Below are 20998 nucleotides of genomic sequence, written 5' to 3'. Positions count from 1 at the left end.
CTGGTGAGTAAAAAATATTTAAGAGTATCATAATGAATATATTACTGTTTGTATCTCTATTTAATTTGATGTTGCATAAATATTATGTACATAATCAGAATAAAATGTACTATATAAGTACATTTAAAAAGGAGAAGCTGTAAAATAATAGCACGATATAGGGACTTATCGGGTATTAATGAAAACAGTAGTGTCGGAATGTGCTCACCTGGATTTGTTGTTTAAGCCACAACACTATAGGAGCTCAGAAAAACCGGCTGCTGCAGATGCAAGAAGGAATGACCAGTAGGAGAGACATGGAGAGTATGTGACCTTCGAAATGCATTGACAATAAAATACCGCCATCTACTATTCTTACCTCCTGGATACTTCCACCATTTACACCTGCTTTATCTATTGTTGTCTTCGGCATCACAGCATAGATCCATCTCTCCACTTTTCTCCTAATGTAAGTAAATTTAGTGCTCATTCACGAATATATTTTTATTTTATACTGTTTTTTCATTCTCGCATTCCAAGAGCTGTTACTTTTTACATTTCTTCATCAATGTATCTGTATTAAGGCTTATTTTTGTAAGACGAGGTAATTTTCAATGTCAGTTTGTCGGGTACATATAACCTATTTCGTTTTCAGCAATTTTTGGGGAGGAGTGTGAAAGAAATAGCAATTCTGTCATTGTGTTTGTATTTTGCATTTTTACTATTTGGTAAAAATAACATGGTTAATTATGCTGAAAGTGAAATTGAGTGCACCAATAGGGAACATACGAGTTGTTCTAAACATGCTTTTTAAGTCTTTATTAACTTATTTTTATTGTTGTATCTCCACTAGGGGAATTTAAGTAGGAATCACTTCATCATTTACCTAATGCTCTGCCATGGGCTCTAAATATGAGATATAAATGATTGTCAAAAAAGATTTTGTTAAGCCCTCAGCTGACATAGCTATTCATTGATGAGAATGACAGTTGTTCCCTTCCTCAGTCAAACACCTAAGATGCCGAGGCACATGCTGCACATTCAGCGAGCATGCTAATGGTGTCTAGTGTGGCAGCGTGGGCTGTGTTATAATGCTCTGAAGCAATGTAATTACATGGTGTGCCACAGCCAATAAGGGGGCTATTATAGAAGGTATATAACACTGAATGCCATTTTATTAATGTTCTGTGAAGGGATAGGAATGCTCTGAGTGAATAGGAAAAGGATAGATAAAGGATCAGTGGTGCACATACAGCTCTGGCAAAAATTAAGAGACCACCATATCAAAACCCTGTCATGGGCAGCCCAATCTCCAGACCTGAACCCCACTGAAAACCTCTGGAATGTAATTAAGAGAATAAATGATAGTCACAAGCCATCAAACAAAGAAGAACTGCTTAAATTTTTGCACCAGAAGCAGTGTGAAAGACTGGTGGAAAGCATGCCAAGAACCATGAAATCTGTGAGTAAAAATCATGGTTATTCCACAAAATATTGATTTCTGAACTCTTCCTGTGTTAAAACATTAGTATTGTTGCTTCTAAATGATTATGAACTTGTTTTCTTTGCATTATTTGAGGTCTGAAACCCCCTTTTTGTTAATTTTGACCATTTTTCTTTGTTAGAAAAAATGCAAAATGTATTGCTTGGAAATTTGGAGACATGTTGTGAGAAGTTTATAGACTAAAAGAACTAAAAGAACAATGTACATTTTGATCAAAAATGTACCTAGAAAGAAAAAAATCAGACAAACTGAACATTTTGCAGTGGTCTCCTAATTTTTGCTACAGCTGTAGAAATCCCACATTTTTTTTAAACCAGGAGAAGGACATGTATTGTATTGTGGCTAGTGTTGAGCATTCCGATACCGCAAGTATCGGGTATCGGCCGATACTTGCGGTATCGGAATTCCGATACCGAGTTCCGATACTTTTGTGGTATCAGGAATCGGTATCGGAACCATATTCATATGTAAAATAAAGAATAAAAATAAAAAATATTGATATACTCACCTCTCCGACGCAGCCTGGACCTTACCGATGTAACCGGCAGCCTCCGTTCCTAAGAATGAGCGCTTGAAAGACCTTAGATGACGTCGCGGCTTGTGATTGGTCGCGTGAGCGGTCACGTGACCCCCACGCGACCAATCACAAGCAGCAACGTCATCTAAGGTCTTTCAAGCGCTTGAAAGACCTTAGATGATGTCGCGGCTTGTGATTGGTCGCGTGGCGGTCACGTGACCGCTCACGCGACCAATCACAAGCCGCGACGTCATCTAAGGTCTTTCAAGAGCTCATTCTTAGGAACGGAGGCTGCCGGTTACAATCAGGGCGCGTCAGAAGGTGAGTATATCCCTATTTTTTATTTTAATTCTTTATTTTACACATTAATATGGATCCCAGGGCCTGAAGGAGAGTTTCCTCTCCTTCAGACCCTGGGAACCATACAGGATACCTTCCGATACTTGGTGTCCCATTGACTTGTATTGGTATCGGGTATCGGTATCGGCGATATCCGATACTTTTCGGGTATCGGCCGATACTATCCGATACCGATACTTTCAAGTATCGGACGGTATCGCTCAACACTAATTGTGGCATGAACAGTGGGGAAAATAAGTATTTAATACACTGCCAATTATGCAAATTTTCCCACCTATGAAGAATGGAGAGGTCTGTAATTTTTTCCTTGGGAGCTCTTCAACTGTGAGACAAAATCTTTAAAAAAAAATCCAGAATGATTTTTGCATAATTAATTTGCATTTTATTGCATGAAATAATTATTTGATACAATAGAAAAACAGAGCTTAATATTTTGTATTGTTTTCAATTACACAGGTCAGTCATTTTCCTATAGTTCTTGAGAAAGTTTGCACACACTTTAGCAGGGATTCCATACAGATCTTCTCCAGATCTTTGAGATTTCAGGGCTGCCGCTGGGCAGCAATGATTTTCAGATCCCTCCAAACAGTTTCTATTGGTTCAGTTCTGGAGACTGGCTAGGCTACTCCAGGATCTGGAAATGCTTCTTACGGAGCCACTCCTTATTTGCCCTGGCTGTGAGCTTAGGGTCATTGTCATGTGGAAGACCCAGCATCTTCAATGCTCTTGAGGACCTTGTGTGAGGCCTATAGCAGCAAGGGGTTACACCACAGTGCTAGGAGGAAGGCTTCTAACTCCACCTGGTAAAGGGGACTCCCAATTTGCTTCCAAGTCGGCCGGACCACACCTGCATCGGAGATCTGGTACCCTGGACTGTGGCTGCCTGAATTCATCAGTAAACCAGGTAAAGAGACTGCAAACCTTTGTCCTCCGCTTCTTGCTACACCACTCACCATCTCTATCTATACACCGGGAGCCCTGGGGTTCCAGCTTCGCTTGTGGGAAGCCATAACATCCCAGCTGCCATAACATTATCCCAGTGGACCCCTTTGAGCAGCGTTGGTCATCCCTGACCGAATACCACAGGTGGCGTCACGAACACAAACTTTATTCATAAAACCCCTTTAAAGACCGTCCTTTTTACTTGGGTCGCCGCTGCCGTGACATGTCCCCTTTAAGTACCGGACCTGGTGCCTAATACTCCACAACCCTTTCAGGCGTTCCACTTACTTGGGGAAGGAAGTTGTCAAAAACTTTTGATACATGACCCCATCCATCCTCCCCTCAATATGGTGAAGTTGTCATGTCCCCTTTGCAACAAAGCACCCACAAAGTATGATGTTTCCACCATCATAATTCATGGTTGGGATGGTATTCTTAGGGTTGCACTTATCCTTCTTCTTCCTCCGAACACGGCGAGTTGAGTTGATACTAAAACGTTCTATTTTGGTCTCATCTGACCAGAGAGCCTTCTCCCATGCCTCCTCTAAATCATCTATATCTTTATTGGCAAACTTCAAATGGGCATTGACATGTGATGGCCTAATCAGGGGGACCTTGTGTGCCCTGCAGGATTTTAATCCATGATGGCATAGTGTGTTACTAACAGTAATGTTTAGGACTGTAGTCCCAGCTATCTTTAAGTCATTAACCAGGTCTTTCCATGTAGTTCTGGACTGATTTCTGACCTTTTTCAGAATTATCCCTACCCCTCAAGGTGAAATCTTGTCCTTTAGCTCATCCTAGCCTTGTGCAGGTCTACAATTTTGTCCCTGGTGTCCTGAAACAGCTCTTTGGTATTGGCTATGGGGGAGAGGTTGGAGTGTGATTGATTGTGTTTTAGGACTTTCAGAACGCACCAAATAATAATTAGAGATTAATTAAGGTGCGTTCGCAGTCTGGGGTCCACCGTGCAGCTAAGACACCTGCTACTGGGTAATGACGGACTATATGGTGGTATATTGTGAGTACACACACGGGTTAGCTTCACCCGGTATGAAGGAAGTGAACCCTGTTGCATCACAGGGCTGCGGTACCGCACAAAGAGTGCAAGCAAAGAGTCACAGAACTCTGACCCAAGACTCTGGGAACGAGTTCTTCTAGACCACTTGCGCTCGACACCGCTACTGGGGTGTCAGAGACTAATCTGAACTTTAGAATTAACTGCACAGGAGTGCGTACAGCGCCGCTCTGGCGGACGCCGCTAACCACCCAAACTTGAGCCAGGAAAGCGCACTATATGTGCACGGCGCCGCACTGGCGGTCGCTGCTAATTAGATACAGTAACTTGTGCTAAATGTGCAGGATAGCACTGTCAGGTGCTAGGTAGTTTCACCATTTGTGAACAGTCAACAACAATAGGGATGGGAATGATTCGGAGTTTCATCCATTGACAGGCATACATCCACACACACAAGTTAACAAGTTTATACTAGCGCATGGCCGTGTAGCCATGTGAACCTTTTATAGCTGTAGCTCTCCAGGACCATCCTAGTGATCCAATAGGAACCACTACAGGACCTGAGCATGTGACCCCCGACCTCCAATGAGAGGTCGACCCGTGGGCATGCCCAGTAGGGGAAAAGCAGGACATAGTCCCTGGAACGTCTGCTCACCACTGATCAGTGCTGGCTACAAGGGCTGAGCCTGGAAAGGCAGCAGTAACCAAGCGCACAGTATCAGCTTGAACCAGGGCATAAAAAGAGAAAGAAATGAAGAGACTGGGTCAGGGATAAATGTAACCATAAAAACAATCTGTTTATTGATTAACAACAAGATAAAATCAGCTTAACATAACACCAATACCAAAGTGAGAAACGATCACATAAGCGGAGTCGCTACAGAGCCAGGGACTGAAATAGCCTCCCTCTAATATGAGTAACTGCCAATCAAGGCACGGCTGGCCTAACCGTATACACCCGGCATACTGTGGGGAAACACCTTAAATCTTATCTCATAGATGGAAATATCAACTATATAGGTAATCTAAACCTTACTTAGGTGTATATACTCATCCTACATCGATCAAAATGCCGGTTAACTAGCCAGGGCTATACAAACAATAAAAAAACCAAAATAATTATAGTACCTGCAGTCATGTTGTATAGCCAAAAGAAGAGGGGGGTCACACAGCCCAGAGTGCACCTCGACGCGCGTTTCGCCGGACAACCGGCTTCGTCAGGAGGTGGAATCTAAGTGCTGTCTCCGTCATTTTTATAGTGGACCTATTTGCCTAGATCTCCGACATGTGTGGACAGCGTCGCAGCGGCGTCATGATGTCTCGCCGCTGAGAGAGATGGCGCTCAGTGCGCTCGTCATCCGGTCACGTGCCCAGGTCACATGACCCGGCACGTAACCAAGATGACGCGGCACATCAGAAGAGCGCTCCCCCACAGCGGCGACGCAGCGCATGCGCGTCGTGCGCCCACACACAGGCCGGCAGAATGTAAGTAAAAAGACGCTACCAGCTATATGGCCATAATTACAGCATATCTACTTCTCAAAGATCGGGGGCAAATATAAAAACGCCCCAATAGTACTAATATATAGCTACATCCCAAATATATTACTCTAAAATACTAAGCCCACAAAAAGTGCAAACAAACACATTAACAACGTGGGATATCTAGGTAACGGCAACCTCTTATAGGTATACGAAGGTGTATATATGCTACAGAGTGTAACAACAACAGAAAAAGACATATTTATATTCTGTCCAGTATTTTTACATCTGATGATCACGGGTATGTCTTCTTCATAGTTGCACGGTAGAAAAGAATGTTCACCTCCAAAGTAATACTGTAGCTGATGAGATAGGCATCGTCCACCAAATGTACCAATGGTCAACAGTCGCCGTTACAATACTAGGATAGAATGCAGATGATAATTAGCAAACATTAAACAGCTCACGTAGACATGATAAAAAGTGATTAAAACATGAACAAACAACAATAATACAAAAAAAGACAGCCTAAAATTCGCGCTACCCTAAAAAGGATTTAAAGCTAACATACTCATTGAGGCCCTTGGGGGCAACCGTATCCAGATCTACCATCCATCTGGTTTCTCTTTTAAGTAGCTCTTTTTTATAGTTACCACCTCTAATCCCCAGCTGGACACGATCTATACCTCTGAACTTGAGCCATTTAGGATTACTGTTGTGGTATATTCGAAAATGTTTTGGTATTGTTTTTAACATATTTATATCTACCACTTGAGCTCCATTTTTTATATCTCGTACGTGTTCAAGAATACGCACCCGCAGCTCCCGTGTCGTCATTCCAATGTAGATTAAGCCGCATGTACATTTAGCATAATATACTACATTCTCTGTTTTACAGTTGATGTAATGCACAATAGAGAAGGTTTTAGTGGAGTCACTACTTTCAAATGAAGAAGTTCTTTCCATAAACCTACACGCGGAACATCCTCCACATTGAAATGACCCCCATTTTGGACCCACCGATGCCGAAAAGATTGGCCTATGAGGAGCCACATAGTGGCTTCTAGTCAGCAGATCTTTAAGATTTTTAGATCTACGCCAAGTAATTGACGGATGTTGAGAGATGTGTGGTTCTACATCCTCATCTGCCAACAACACAGGCCAATATTTCTTTAAGATACCTGAGATCTCCTTCCATTCTGAATTAAACGTGGTTATGAACCGCACGGGCGGGTCTATAGGGCTTTTCTTAGACAATTCATGTCTGGACTGGGCCAGAAGTGTGTCCCTAGCTGTAAATTTAGCCCTCCTATAGCCAGCTCGTATGGTTCTATGATTATAGCCCCTCTGCTGAAGATTGCTTTTCAATATTTTTGCTTGCTGTTCAAAAATTTCATCATCTGAACAGATGCGTCTAATACGGAGGAATTGGCTAATGGGCACAGAACGAAAGGTTTGAGGATGATGTGATGACTTAGCATGTAATAATGTATTGGTGGCAGTAGACTTACGAAAAACGTTGGTGGTAATAAATCCTCTGTCATCTTTATTGAGAGTAACATCCAAAAACTCGACTGTATATTTGCTAAATTTCCATGTCAAATTGATATTCAATTGGTTTTCATTTAACCTATTGAGGAACAAAATAAGAGAAGACTCAGACCCCTGCCATATAAACAAGACATCATCTATATAGCGAGACCATGAGACCACGGCGTCGATACCCTCAGTATTGTTAACAACTTCCCTTTCCCACAGCCCCAGGAAAAGGTTAGCGTATGAGGGTGCACAAGTCGCCCCCATCGCTGTTCCCTGGAGCTGTAGGAAATAGCGGTCCTTGAAAACAAAGAAATTGTGTGTTAAAGAAAATTGTAACAATTCTAGAATGAAAAAACTCAAGTCTTCATCCAAATTAGCCATATTCAAAAAGAAACTGCACGCCGTGATCCCATGGTCATGCCCTATAGATGTGTATAAGGACTCAACATCACATGTTACAAGATACATGTTGTCCTCTAGTTGTATGCCATTCAGGTGATTCAAAATGTCAGTCGTATCACGGATAAATGAAGGTAGTGTCTCAACACATTGTTGAAGGTAATAATCAATGAATCTACAAACACCTTCAGTCAAACTACCTATCCCCGATACGATTGGCCGACCTGGTGGATTCTTGGCATTTTTATGTATCTTGGGTGTCAAGTAGAACGTAGGGATCACTGGGAACTCAACTGTAAGACCATCCAACATTTTTGTTGAGATAACACCTCTATCTCTTGCCAATGTCAACAGGCTATCTAACTCTTTTTTATAACGTTCAAGTGGATTACTTTCTAAACGCCTATAGCATTGTGAAACATTGAGCTGTCTGAATGCCTCACGTTCGTACATCTCTGCTGGCCAAACCACAACATTACCCCCCTTATCGGCAGGCTTTATTACTATGTCTTGCATATTTTTCAGTTCTTTTATAGCTCGATTTTGTGTTACTGACAAATTGTAATGCCTAGGTCTCTTTGAAATGCCAGCTATCTCTCTTTTCACAAGTTTAACAAACATGTCAACATTAGGACATACACCACCGGGGGGGAAATGTTGTGATGCGCCATGCAGAAACGTAGGAACACCCATCTGCATATGAGTGTCTTGTTCAGCCAGCAGATCTTCCAAATCAGTCAATGTTCTCACTTCAATGTCACAAGGAGACATATTTTTAGCCTGATTGGCAAAAAACGTCTTAAAATTCAACTTCCTGGCAAACAGCTCCAAGTCCTTTACCAAAGTAAAGGAGTTAAAGGTAGCTACGGGTGCAAAGGTTAATCCCTTCTCTAGTACTTGTATCTGTGTAGATGTAAGCACTCTGTCTGAAAGGTTAATTACCTTCAAAATCGACGTGGTCTCCTGTCCCTTCTTATTGTATTCCTGGTGCGCATTGGAGGGAGTGGGGTACCGGATGTGTGGGGCAGTTGGTCTAAATGTCTTCCCTCGCCTCCCCCACTCCGCTTTTCTAAAAAAGACTCTCCACATGATTCTTCTGATAGACTGGAAGCAACGGATGATGATCGCGATGCTACTGTCCAATCTCGCTTATTATTGTTGTATTGCCACCTATAGATTCTTTTCTGCTCAAAATCCTGCTGGTCTCTCTGGAACTTACGAATCTTTTGACTCTGGATCTCTTTTTCCCATTTAGCCAATTCCGTCTCTACCTCTTTGTCAAATTGGCTGCACTCATCTGTCGTCAGAGAGGTTTGTATTTTATTCTTTAGTGCATCTATTTCTCCTTCCACCTGTTCCAATTTTTTCTTATCGGCACCAATAAGAAGTTCCAGAAGAGTCCGGGAACATTTGGACAGAGTATCTTCCCACTTGTTGGTAAACAGAGGATCACATTCGGCTGTGGGGTAGATCTGGATCCTGAGCCCCCTTGGGATAATATCTCTCTGTAGATAGGTTTCAAGTGAAACCTTATTCCACCAAACTTTTGTACGTTTTTTGAGTAAGTTTTTTATGTTAGCTTTTAAATCCTTGACCTCACCAGCTTCTGTGCTAGACCCCGACTTCTCACCAAAAAGGACCCCTAACTGGTTAATCCAGGTTTTGTCACGTTTACGGAAGTCCATGTATTCAATCAGCTTGAACCAGGCCCTGGGATCGACATCTCTGCTGAGCAGTTCCACTGTGGCTGGAGGAGAATGGGAGACCGCAGCAGACATGGTTCGAGGTTCCCCCTGTGCAGCGGCGGGAACGCGACGCCTAACATTACCCCCCTCCTTGGGCCTCGCTACGCTTGAAGGCAGCAATGAGCTGCGGAGCCCGAATGTGCTCAACAGGCTCCCAGGACCTGTCCTCTGGGCCATGGCCCTTCCAGTCCACCAAATTGAATTTTTTGCCACCTTACAACCCATGATAGCGTTCACCTCGTACTCATCTGTAGAAAAACCCGATGTCCTGGCAGATGACTCAGAAAACCGGGACATGTGAACGGGCTTTAGGAGGGAGACATGAAAGGTGTCGGTGATACCCAGGCATAAAGGAATGGCCAGACGATAGACCACAGGGTTAACCTGTTCCAGAAACTTGAAGGGGCCTAAGTAGTGAGGCGCAAACTTAGTGGACTCAACTCACAGCCTGATATTACGGTCGGAGAGCCACACTAAGTCGCCAGGAGCAAAGATCGGAGTGGGGCGCCAATGTGAATCGACGGAGACCCTCATTTTCTCCTTGGAGGCCAGGATGGCATCCTGTGTGCGGTCCCAAATGTCATGTGCCTCCACAACCTAGTCTGCCACCCTGGAGTTGGCAAAAGAAATGGGCATGGGCACCGGAATCCACAGATGCTGGCCGTAGTTAAGGAGGAATGGGGTCTGCCCAGTGGAGTTGGCTACGGCGTTGTTCAGCGCGAACTCCGCCCACGGTAGCAAGGATGCCCAGTCATCCTGCCCGGCTGAAACAAAATGTCGCAGGTATGTGACCAGGGTCTGGTTGGCCCTCTCCACCAACCCATTCGTCTCGGGATGGTATGCTGAAGAGAGATTCAGCTCGATGCTGAGTAGATGACAAAGCTCTCTCCAGAACTGAGACACAAACTGGGGACCCCAGTCACTGACAATTTTGTCTGGCATACCGTGTAGGCAGAGAACGTGTTTAATAAACGACGCTGCCAAGGCCCGTGCAGAAGGTAGTCGTGGAAGAGGCACCAAGTGCACCATTTTGGAAAAATGGTCAGTGACTACCTGTTGTGAATTCCGCTCTTGGGCTCCCTCCGGTGGTTGTAAGTGGCACTTTTGTGAGTTCTGCTCTTGGGCTCCCTCTGGTGGATTTAAGTGGAACTGCTGCTCCTTGGATTTAGCAGTCAGCAGCTGCTTCCACTGATCGTCTATTCTGGCTCGGCTATTTATCCTGGCTCTATCCTTCAGCCTGTGCCAGTTGTCAATGGTTCCTGCTTGGATTCACATCTCTCTTGGATTTCCCTGATATTCTGACCAGTTCAGCAAAGATAAGTCCTTGCTTTGTTCTTTTGCTTTCCACTTGTTGTGGACTTAATCGTTCAGCACATTCTATGTTTTTTCTAGTCCAGCTTGTCAGTATGGATTTATTCAGTTAAGCTGGAAGCTCTGGGAAGCAGATTTACCCTCCGCACCTTTAGTCAGGTGTGGAGATTTTTGTAAACTCTGTGGTGGATTTTTCTAGTTTTTAATACTGACCGCACAGCATTCTGTCCTGTTCTATCTATCTAGCTAGATTGGCCTCCTTTGCTACATCCTAGTTTCATTCTGTGTATGTCACTTCCCTCTCCACTCACAGTCAATATTTGTGGGGGGGCTGTCTGTCCTTTGGGAATTTTCTCTGAGGCAAGATAGCTTTCCTGTTTCTATCTTTAGGGGTAGTTATGCAGCGCCCCCGAGTCCTGGTCATTGCAGTAATGTCGCTCTGCCACTAAGGGGAGTGATGTTACGTCTGACTGCACTAAAGGAGTTCACCTGATCAGGTAACACTCACACTACACTTCACACTCCGGCCACCAGGGGGAGTGGTTCTATCTAGTAGGCCACTCCTCACACTCTGGTAAAACTGGGGGTTGGACAGGAAGACAGAGAGAAATGACCGGGAAGAGCTAGAGAGAGGACCTGTCAGGGATGGGATCCTGACAGAGCCCTAAGAAAGTACAAGAAGCGAGGTTTATTGTGCTGAGTGAGAAAACGGGAATACAGCAAAGAGGCGATAGGACCAGAAGGAGTCGTGCTGTAAGATCGAGGCAACATCCTTCTGAGGCGCAAACAGTCGGTGGCCGGAACGCCGAGAAAGTAAGAGACTTTAAGCATACTTCAAACAACGGCAGGACAGCCAATTATAGGTTGGCTGTCTCACTTAAACACCTAAGCAGACAACGGAGGCAGCTGTGGGAGAGGGGCGACTCTAGAGTCCCGGAAGAACTCCAAGCCTACCCCATCATACGGGTGCGTCCTAACCATACCATCTGGGGGACGGAGAGAACGAACATCAAAGACAGACAGAATCAGTTGTGAGGACTATCCTGGGGTGCTCAGCAAGGAAGGACTACAACACACACAGGTGCTAGAAGGTAGACACTGATTCCCACCTGCAAAGGGAACTCCGGATGTGCTGTCGGACCGGCCGGTCTCAGCCAGCCCTGTTAACAGTGCTCTGGATTGGGTACCTCCAAACCTTCAGTAAAAAGGTAAAGAGACTGCAACCTGGTGTCCTTGTTATTTACTGCGACCTGCACCGCACCATAACATCACCACCATACCTCCACCTTTATTGTACGCCCCTCAGCAGGGTCACGGACCGTGTCTAGCCACCGTGACAATCCTAGAGCAGAGACTCAGAGGCCCGGTACCGGGTACCCCTCGGCCCTGCGGCAGTGGGGGCGCTACAGTTAGTCCTCCGGCTGTGACGAGGTGTCTAGGGAGTGACAGGAACATCCCACGGCTACTTCTAGTGTTGTGTTAAGCTCAGGAACTGCGGTCAGTACAGGTACCACCTCCTCCAGAGCACGTCCCATGTTGCTCCTAAACCACCAGTTCATAACAGTACAACTGGCCAAAAATGAATTAAATGCATCTCAAAAGAAGGAAAAAAGAAAAATTCTGAGCCATTTTTTTTTCTGTAGTCTGTTTTGTCTTTTTTTTCCCTCTTAATCTCTGGGTGGTTCAGGATTTTGGTGCTGGCATGAATGTTCAGGGTTTGTTTTCTCGTGTGGATCAACTTGCTGCAAGAGTACAGAGTATCCAAAATTATGTTGTCCAGACTCCGGCTTTAGAGCCTAAAATTCCTACTCCTGATTTGTTTTTTGGGGACAGATCCAAGTTTTTGAACTTTAAAAATAACTGCAAATTGTTTTTTGCTTTGAAACCCCGTTCCTCTGGTGATCCCATTCAGCAGGTTAAAATCGTCATCTCTCTGCTGCATGGTGACTCTCAGGACTGGGCATTCTCCCTTGAATCAGGGAATCCGGCATTGCTTAATGTAGACGCATTTTTTAAAGCAGGTATATATATAAAAATAATCCGCGCTGGGTTCTCCAGTTTTGTGACCACTAAATACCTCCAAAAACAATAAATATTTGCACCTTTTATATGACTTTAAAAAACGATTAAAAAATAAGTTTGTGCTGTGTTTTAAAATAGCTCCACCGTGGAGCACGACATTACCATAAGGAAATTCTGAGCGAGATAATAAAGTGAATTTTTACCTGGTGCGGTATAGTCGATAATGTCCACAGTTCCCTTTAGTCGGTCTTTGTAAAAGTCCAAATGTGGAAAAATGCGGCTTCAGTGGAGTTTTTTTTCCTCTTTTGCTTTCACGTGAGCGGGCTCCAGGCAGTGCCCCGGCCAGCGGCAAACAGCCCTATGCTCGCTCACTGCTAGTAGCGACTATGCGCTGTTGTGCAGCTCTCGGTTCTCTGCCTCTGCAGGACCTTGCGTGACGTCACGGTCATGTGATTGCTCACGTGACTTGCTACAGATAGCACGGTGGACCAATTTCCTACTAGTTTCGGAATAGGACGTATTCCTTCATCAGGGATGGTCCGTTCTAGATGTCCTCCACCTATATAGCCCGCATTGGTCAAATGTACACATCATATATTAAAGGCGAAAAGCTCAATCTCACTATTCAAGCCCTTTGGTGCTAGAGTGTCCAGTTGAAATATCATTTTTGTTTCCTCCCTGGACATCTGCTGAATATAATTTCCTCGCCGCCAGCTTTTTTTAGCAACTTTAAGGCCTGTGATTAGAATATCCACGCTTGCGCCATTATGATGAGTGAAAAAATGTTTCGACAGCGGGTGGCCTTGAAATTTTTTATTAATGTTTCTCAAATGTTCATTGATCCTTATTTGCAATGGTCGTTTAGTTCGACCTATATATAATTTGTTGCAGGGGCATTTAATAGAGTAAATAACCCCTGTCGTGTTGCAAGATATAAAATCTTTTATTCGCCACTCCGTGCTTCCGTTAGTAAGTGAGAGTTGTTTTTTTGTTTTTAATAATTTACACGCTTTACACTTCATGCAGGGATAGAACCCATGATTCATCGTCAATGAATCTTTGCCAGAGTACCAGGTTCGCACCATGATGCCCCCCATCATAGATGGTATGATGTTCCCATCTACCTACGTATAGATTAGCATAACTTGGCGCGAACCTGGTACCCATAGCAGTACCCCACTGCTGGGAGTAGTAGTTCGCTTCATATTTAAAATAATTGTGAGTCAATATAAAGTGCATACATTCTAAAATAAAAGAGACCTGTTTTATTGGGAGAATTCCCTGTTGTTCCATAAAGAATTTTGCCGCCTCACACCCTTTTTCGTGTTGAATGACGGTATACAAAGAAGTAATGTCCAATGTACCCATGATGTAATGCTCTTTCCATTCTATCTCATCCAGAATTCTCAAAATATGTGTACTATCTTTCAGGTAAGATGGAAGTCCCGGGACCAATTTTTGTAGATGACAGTCTACATATTTTGACATATTTGCTGTCAAACAACCTATACCTGATATAATAGGTCTCCCGGGGGGATTGGTTTGATTCTTATGAATTTTAGGAAGATAATAGAAGTAGGGTATCCTTGGATGCTCTGTATTTATAAAAGTGAACTCTTGTTTATTAAGGATACCTTGTTCCCGACCTCTTTTAGTCAAATCCTTCAATTATATTCAGCAGATGTCCAGGGAGGAAACAAAAATGATATTTCAACTGGACACTCTAGCACCAAAGGGCTTGAATAGTGAGATTGAGCTTTTCGCCTTTAATATATGATGTGGACATATGACCAATGCGGGCTATATAGGTGGAGGACATCTAGAACGGACCATCCCTGATGAAGGAATACGTCCTATTCTGAAACTAGTAGGAAATATCCTCTATCCTCTATCCTCACCTACTGTATTCTCACCCATCCCTTGTAGATTGTGAGCCCTCGCGGGCAGGGTCCTCACTCCTCCTGTACCAGTTATGACTTGTATTGTTCAAGATTATTGTACTTGTTTTTATTATGTATACCCCTCCTCACTTGTAAAGCGCCATGGAATAAATGGCGCTATAACAATAAATAATAATAATAATAATAAATTGGTCCACCGTGCTATCTGCAGCAAGTCACGTGAGCAATCACATGACCGTGACGTCACGCAAGGTCCTGCAGAGGCAGAGAACCGAGAGCTGCACAACAGCGCATAGTCGCTACTAGCAGTGAGCGAGCATAGGGCTGTTTGCCGCTGGCCGGGGCACTGCCTGGAGCCCGCTCACGTGAAAGCAAAAGAGGAAAAAAAACTCCACTGAAGCCGCATTTTTCCACATTTGGACTTTTACAAAGACCGACTAAAGGGAACTGTGGACATTATCGACTATACAGCACCAGGTATATAAATCACTTTATTATCTCGCTCAGAATTTCCTTATGGTAATGTCGTGCTCCACGGTGGAGCTATTTTAAAACACAGCACAAACTTATTTTTTAATAGTTTTTTAAAGTCATATAAAAGGTGCAAATATTTATTGTTTTTGGAGGTATTTAGTGGTCACAAAAATGGAGAACCCAGCGCGGATTATTTTTATATATATACCTGTTTATAGCTACTAATACAGAAGGGTGGCACTGTATTTGTATCTGCTGCAGGATTCACAGTTTCTGAAGCGCTACTGGTGTGCTTAATTTTATCCGCATTTTTTAAAGCGCTCGGATTATTGTATGACAAACCTAATTCTGTGGATCATGCAGAAAAAACCTTGTTGGCCCTATGTCAGGGTCAGGAAGCGGCAGAATTATACTGCCAGAAATTTAGAAAATTAGAAATTCACTAAATGGAATGAGGATGCTCTGGCAGCAATTTTCAGAAAGGGTCTTTCTGAAGCCCTTAAAGATGTTATGGTGGGGTTCCCCACGCCTGCTGGTTTGAGCGAATCTATGTCTCTAGCCATTCAGATTGATTGGCGCCTGCGCGAGCGCAAAGTTGTGCACCATATGGCAGTGTCCTCTGAGCGGAGTCCTGAGCCTATGCTATGTGATAGGATTTTGACTAGAGCAGAACGGCAGGGATTCAGACGTCAGAATGGGCTGTGTTTTTACTGTGGTGATTCTGCTCATGTTATTTCTGATTGCCCTAAGCGTACTAAGAGGGTCGCTAGGTCTGTTACCATCAGTACTGTACAGCCTAAATTTCTCTTATCTGTGACCCTGATTTGCTCATTATCGTCCTTTTCTGTCATGGCATTTGTGGATTCAGGCACTGCCCTGAACTTAATGGACTTGGAATTCACCAGGCGCTGTGGTTTTTCCTTGCAGCCTTTGCAGAGCCCTATTCCTTTGAGGGGGATTGATGCTACACCGTTGGCCAAGAATAAACCTCAGTATTGGACTCAGCTGACCATGTGCATGGCTCCAGCACATCAGGAAGATTGCCGTTTTCTGGTGTTGCATAACTTGCATTATGTTGTTGTACTGGGTTTTCCATGGTTACAGGAACATAATCCGGTGTTGGATTGGAAATCTATGTCTGTGACTAGTTGGGGTTGTCAAGGGGTACATTGTGATGTTCCTTTGATGTCAATTTCCTCTTCCCCCTCTTCTGAAGTCCCTGAGTTTTTGTCGGATTTCCAGGATGTATTTGATGAGCCCAAGTCCAGTTCCCTTCCTCCACATAGGGACTGTGATTGTGCTATTAACTTGATTCCTGGCTGTAAGTTCCCTAAGGGCCGACTTTTCAATCTGTCTGTGCCAGAGCATGCCGCCATGCGGAGTTATGTCAAGGAGTCTTTGGAGAAGGGGCATATTCGGCTGTCCTCGTCACCATTGGGAGCGGGATTCTTTTTTGTTGCCAAGAAGGATGGCTCCTTGAGACCCTGTATTGATTATCGCCTTCTTATTAAGATCACGGTCAAATTCCAATACCCTTTACCTTTGCTTTCTGATTTGTTTGCTCGGATTAAGGGGGCTAGTTGGTTTACTAAGATTGACCTTCGAGGGGCATATAATCTTGTTCGTATTAAACAGGGTGACGAATGGAAAACTGCATTTAATACGCCCGAAGGCCATTTTGAATACCTTGTGATGCCTTTCGGGCTTTCTAATGCTCCTTCTGTATTTCAGTCCTTCATGCATGATATTTTCCGCAATTATCTTGATAAATTCATGATTGTGTATTTGGATGATATTTTGATTTTTTCCGATGATTGGGAGTCTCATGTGAAGCAGGTCAGGATGGTATTCCAGATCCTTCGCGATAATGCTTTATTTGTGAAGGGGTCTAAGTGCCTATTTGGAGTTCAGAAGGTCTCTTTTTTGGGTTTTATTTTTTCTCCCTCGTCTATAGAAATGGATCCTGTTAAGGTCCAAGCCATTTATGACTGGATTCAACCCACATCGGTGAAGAGCCTTCAGAAATTTTTGGGCTTTGCTAATTTTTATCGCCGTTTCATTGCCAACTTTTCCAGGGTGGTTAAGCCCCTGACCGATTTGACGAAGAAAGGCGCTGATGTGACGAATTGGTCCTCTGTGGCTGTTGAGGCCTTTCAGGAGCTTAAACGCCAATTTACTTCTGCCCCTGTGTTGCGTCAGCCGGATGTTTCTCTTCCTTTTCAGGTTGAGGTTGATGCTTCTGAGATTGGGGCAGGGGCCGTTTTGTCTCAGAGGAATTCTGAGGGTTCTTTGATGAAACCGTGTGCTTTTTTTTCCAGAAAGTTTTCACCTGCAGAGCGCAATTCTGACGTTGGCAATCGGGAGTTGTTGGCTATGAAGTGGGCATTTGAGGAGTGGCGACATTGGCTTGAGGGAGCCAAGCACCGCGTTGTGGTCTTGACCGATCATAAGAATCTGATTTACCTCGAGTCGGCCAAGCGGCTGAACCCTAGACAGGCTCGATGGTCCCTGTTTTTCTCCCGTTTTGATTTTGTGATCTCGTGTCTTCCGGGATCTAAGAATGTTAAGGCTGATGCCCTCTCTAGGAGTTTTTTGCCTGATTCTCCTGGAGTCCTTGAGCCGGTTGGCATTCTTAAAGAAGGGGTAATTCTTTCTGCCATCTCCCCTGATTTGCGGCGGGTGCTTCTGGAATTTCAGGCTGATAAACCTGACCGCTGTCCATTGGGGAAGCGGTTTGTTCCTGATAGATGGACTAGTAAGGTAATTTCTGAGGTTCATTGTTCAGTGTTGGCTGGTCATCCTGGGATTTTTGGTACCAGAGATTTGGTTGCTAGGTCATTTTGGTGGCCTTCCTTGTCGCGGGATGTGCGTTCTTTTGTGCAGTCCTGTGGGACTTGTGCCCAGGCCAAGCCTTGCTGTTCCCGCGCTAGTGGGTTGCTTTTGCCTTTGCCGGTCCCTGAGAGGCCCTGGACGCATATTTCCATGGATTTTATTTCGGATCTTCCTGTTTCCCAGAAGATGTCTGTTATCTGGGTGGTTTGTGACCGGTTCTCTAAAATGGTCCATTTGGTACCTTTGCCTAAATTGCCTTCCTCCTCTGATTTGGTTCCATTGTTTTTTCAGCATGTGGTTCGTTTGCATGGCATTCCGGAGAATATTGTGTCTGACAGAGCTTCCCAGTTTGTTTCTAGGTTTTGGCGGGCCTTTTGTGCTAGGATGGGCATTGATTTGTCTTTTTCTTCGGCGTTCCATACTCAGACAAATGGCCAAACTGAGAGAACTAATCAGACCTTGGAAACCTATTTGAGATGCTTTGTGTCTGCTGATCAGGATGATTGGGTGGCTTTCTTGCCGTTGGCCGAGTTTGCCCTTAACCCCTTTCTGACATCGGACGTACTATCCCGTCGAGGTGGGGTGGGCCCCCATGACCACGGACGGGATAGTACGTCCAGCGCGATCGGCGGCGCTCATGGGGGGAGCGCGGACGATCGCGGCCGGGTGTCAGCTGCCTATCGCAGCTGACATCCGGCACTATGTGCCAGGAGCGGTCACGGACCGCTCCCGGCACAATAACCCCCGGCACAATAACCCCCGGCACACCGCGATCAAACATGATCGCGATGTGCCGGTGGTGCAGGGAAGCATCGCGCAGGGAGGGGGCTCCCTGCAGGCTTCCCTGAGCCCCCCGCAGCAACGCGATGTGATCGCGTTGCTGCGAGGGTCTTACCTCCCTCCCTGCCTGCTCCAGACCCGGATCCAAGATGGCCGCGGATCCGGGTCCTGCAGGGAGGGAGGTGGCTTCACAGAAAACTGCTCAGAGCAGGCACTGTGAAGCAGCCTGCACTTCTCTCAGATCGGTGATCTGTCAGAGTGCTATGCAAACTGGCAGATCACCGATCTGTATTGTCCCCCCTGGGGCAAAGTAAAAAAGTAAAAAAAAATTTTTCCAAATGTGTAAAAAAAAATTAAAAAAAATATTCCAAAATAATGAAAAAAAAAATATTATTCCCATAAATACATTTCTTTATCTAAATAATAAAAAAATAAAAAATAAAAGTACACATATTTAGTATTGCCGCGTCCGTAACGACCCGACCTATAAAACTGGCCCACTAGTTAACCCCTTCAGTAAACACCGTAAGAAAAAAAAAAAAAAAACGAGGCAAAAAACAACGCTTTATTATCATACCACCGAACAAAAAGTGGAATAACACGCGATCAAAAAGACAGATATAAATAACCATGGTACCGCTGAAAGTGTCATCTTGTCCCGCAAATAACGAGCCGCCATAAAGCATGATCAGCAATAAAATAAAAAAGTTATAGTCCTGAGAATAAAGCGATGCAAAAATAATTATTTTTTCCATAAAATAGTTTTTATCGTATAAAAGCGCCAAAACATAAAAAAATAATATAAATGAGGTATCGCTGTAATCGTACTGACCCGAAGAATAAAACTGCTTTATCAATTTTACCAAACGCGGAATGGTATAAACGCCTCCCCCAAAAGAAATTCATGAATAGCTGGTTTTTGGTCATTCTGCCTCACAAAAAACGGAATAAAAAGCGATCAAAAAATGTGACGTGCCCAAAAATGTTACCAATAAAAACGTCAACTCGTCCCGCAAAAAACAAGACCTCACATGACTCTGTGGACCAAAATATGGAAAATTTATAGCTCTCAAAATGTGGTAACGCAAAAAATATTTTTGGCAATAAAAAGCGTCTTTCAGTGTGTGACGGCTGCCAATCATAAAAATCCGCTGAAAAACTCGCTATAAAAGTAAATCAAACCCCCCTTCATCACCCCCTTAGTTAGGGAAATAGGGAAAAATAAAAAAAATGTATTTATTTCCATTTTCCCATTAGGGCTAGGGTTAGGGTTGGGGCTAGGGTTAGGGCTAGGGTTATGGTTAGGTCTAGGGTTAGGGCTAGGGTTAGGGCTAGGGTTAGGGTTGGGGCTAGGGTTAGGGCTAGGGTTAGGGCTTAGGTTAGGGCTAGGTCTAGGGTTAGGGCTGGGATTAGGGTTAGGGTTGGGGCTAGGGTTAGGGCTAGGGTTAGGGCTAGGGTTAGGGCAAGGGTTGGGGCTAGGGTTAAGGCTACAGTTAGGGTTGGGGCTAAAGTTACGGTTAGGGTTTAGATTACATTTACGGTTGGGAATAGGGTTGGGATTAGGGTTAGGGGTGTGTCAGGGTTAGAGGTGTGGTTAGGGTTACTGTTGGGATTAGGGTTAGGGGTGTGTTTGGATTAGGGTTTCAGTTATAATTGGGGGTTTTCCACTGTTTCGGCACATCAGGGGCTCTCCAAACGCGACATGGCGTCCGATCTCAATTCCAGCCAATTCTGCGTTGAAAAAGTAAAACAGTGCTCCTTCCCTTCCGAGCTCTCCCGTGTGCCCAAACAGGGGTTTACCCCAACATATGGGGTATCAGCGTACTCAGGACAAATAGGACAACAACCCTTGGGGTCCAATTTCTCCTGTTACCCCTGGGAAAATACAAAACTGGGGGCTAAAATATAATTTTTGTGGGAAAAAAAAAAGATTTTTTATTTTCACGGCTCTGCGTTATAAACTGTAGTGAAACACTTGGGGGTTCAAAGTTCTTACAACACATCTAGATAAGTTCCTTGGGGGGTCTAGTTTCCAAAATGGGGTCACTTGTGCGGGGCTTCTACTGTTTAGGTACATTAGGGGCTCTGCAAACGCAATGTGACGCCTGCAGACCATTCCATCTAAGTCTGCATTCCAAATGGCGCTCCTTCCCTTCCGAGCCCTTCCATGCGTCCAAACGGTGGTTCCCCCCC

General features: G+C 44.4%; 1 protein-coding gene across 1 annotated transcript in view; it reads left to right on the top strand.

Moving 5' to 3' along the window:
- Positions 1–233: 233 nt before the first annotated feature.
- The window catches only part of LOC143768562 (pulmonary surfactant-associated protein D-like), a 122953-nt gene continuing 102188 nt past the window's right edge, over positions 234–20998 (top strand). The window contains exon 1 of the mRNA XM_077257208.1: positions 234–448. The gene's annotated coding sequence lies outside the window, so the exon portion shown is untranslated. The remainder of the gene's footprint in view (positions 449–20998) is intronic.

The sequence above is a fragment of the Ranitomeya variabilis genome, chromosome 4, assembly GCF_051348905.1.
Source record: "Ranitomeya variabilis isolate aRanVar5 chromosome 4, aRanVar5.hap1, whole genome shotgun sequence".
Classification (NCBI taxonomy): Eukaryota; Metazoa; Chordata; class Amphibia; order Anura; family Dendrobatidae; genus Ranitomeya; species Ranitomeya variabilis.
This window is presented reverse-complemented; position numbering and strand designations above follow the sequence as displayed.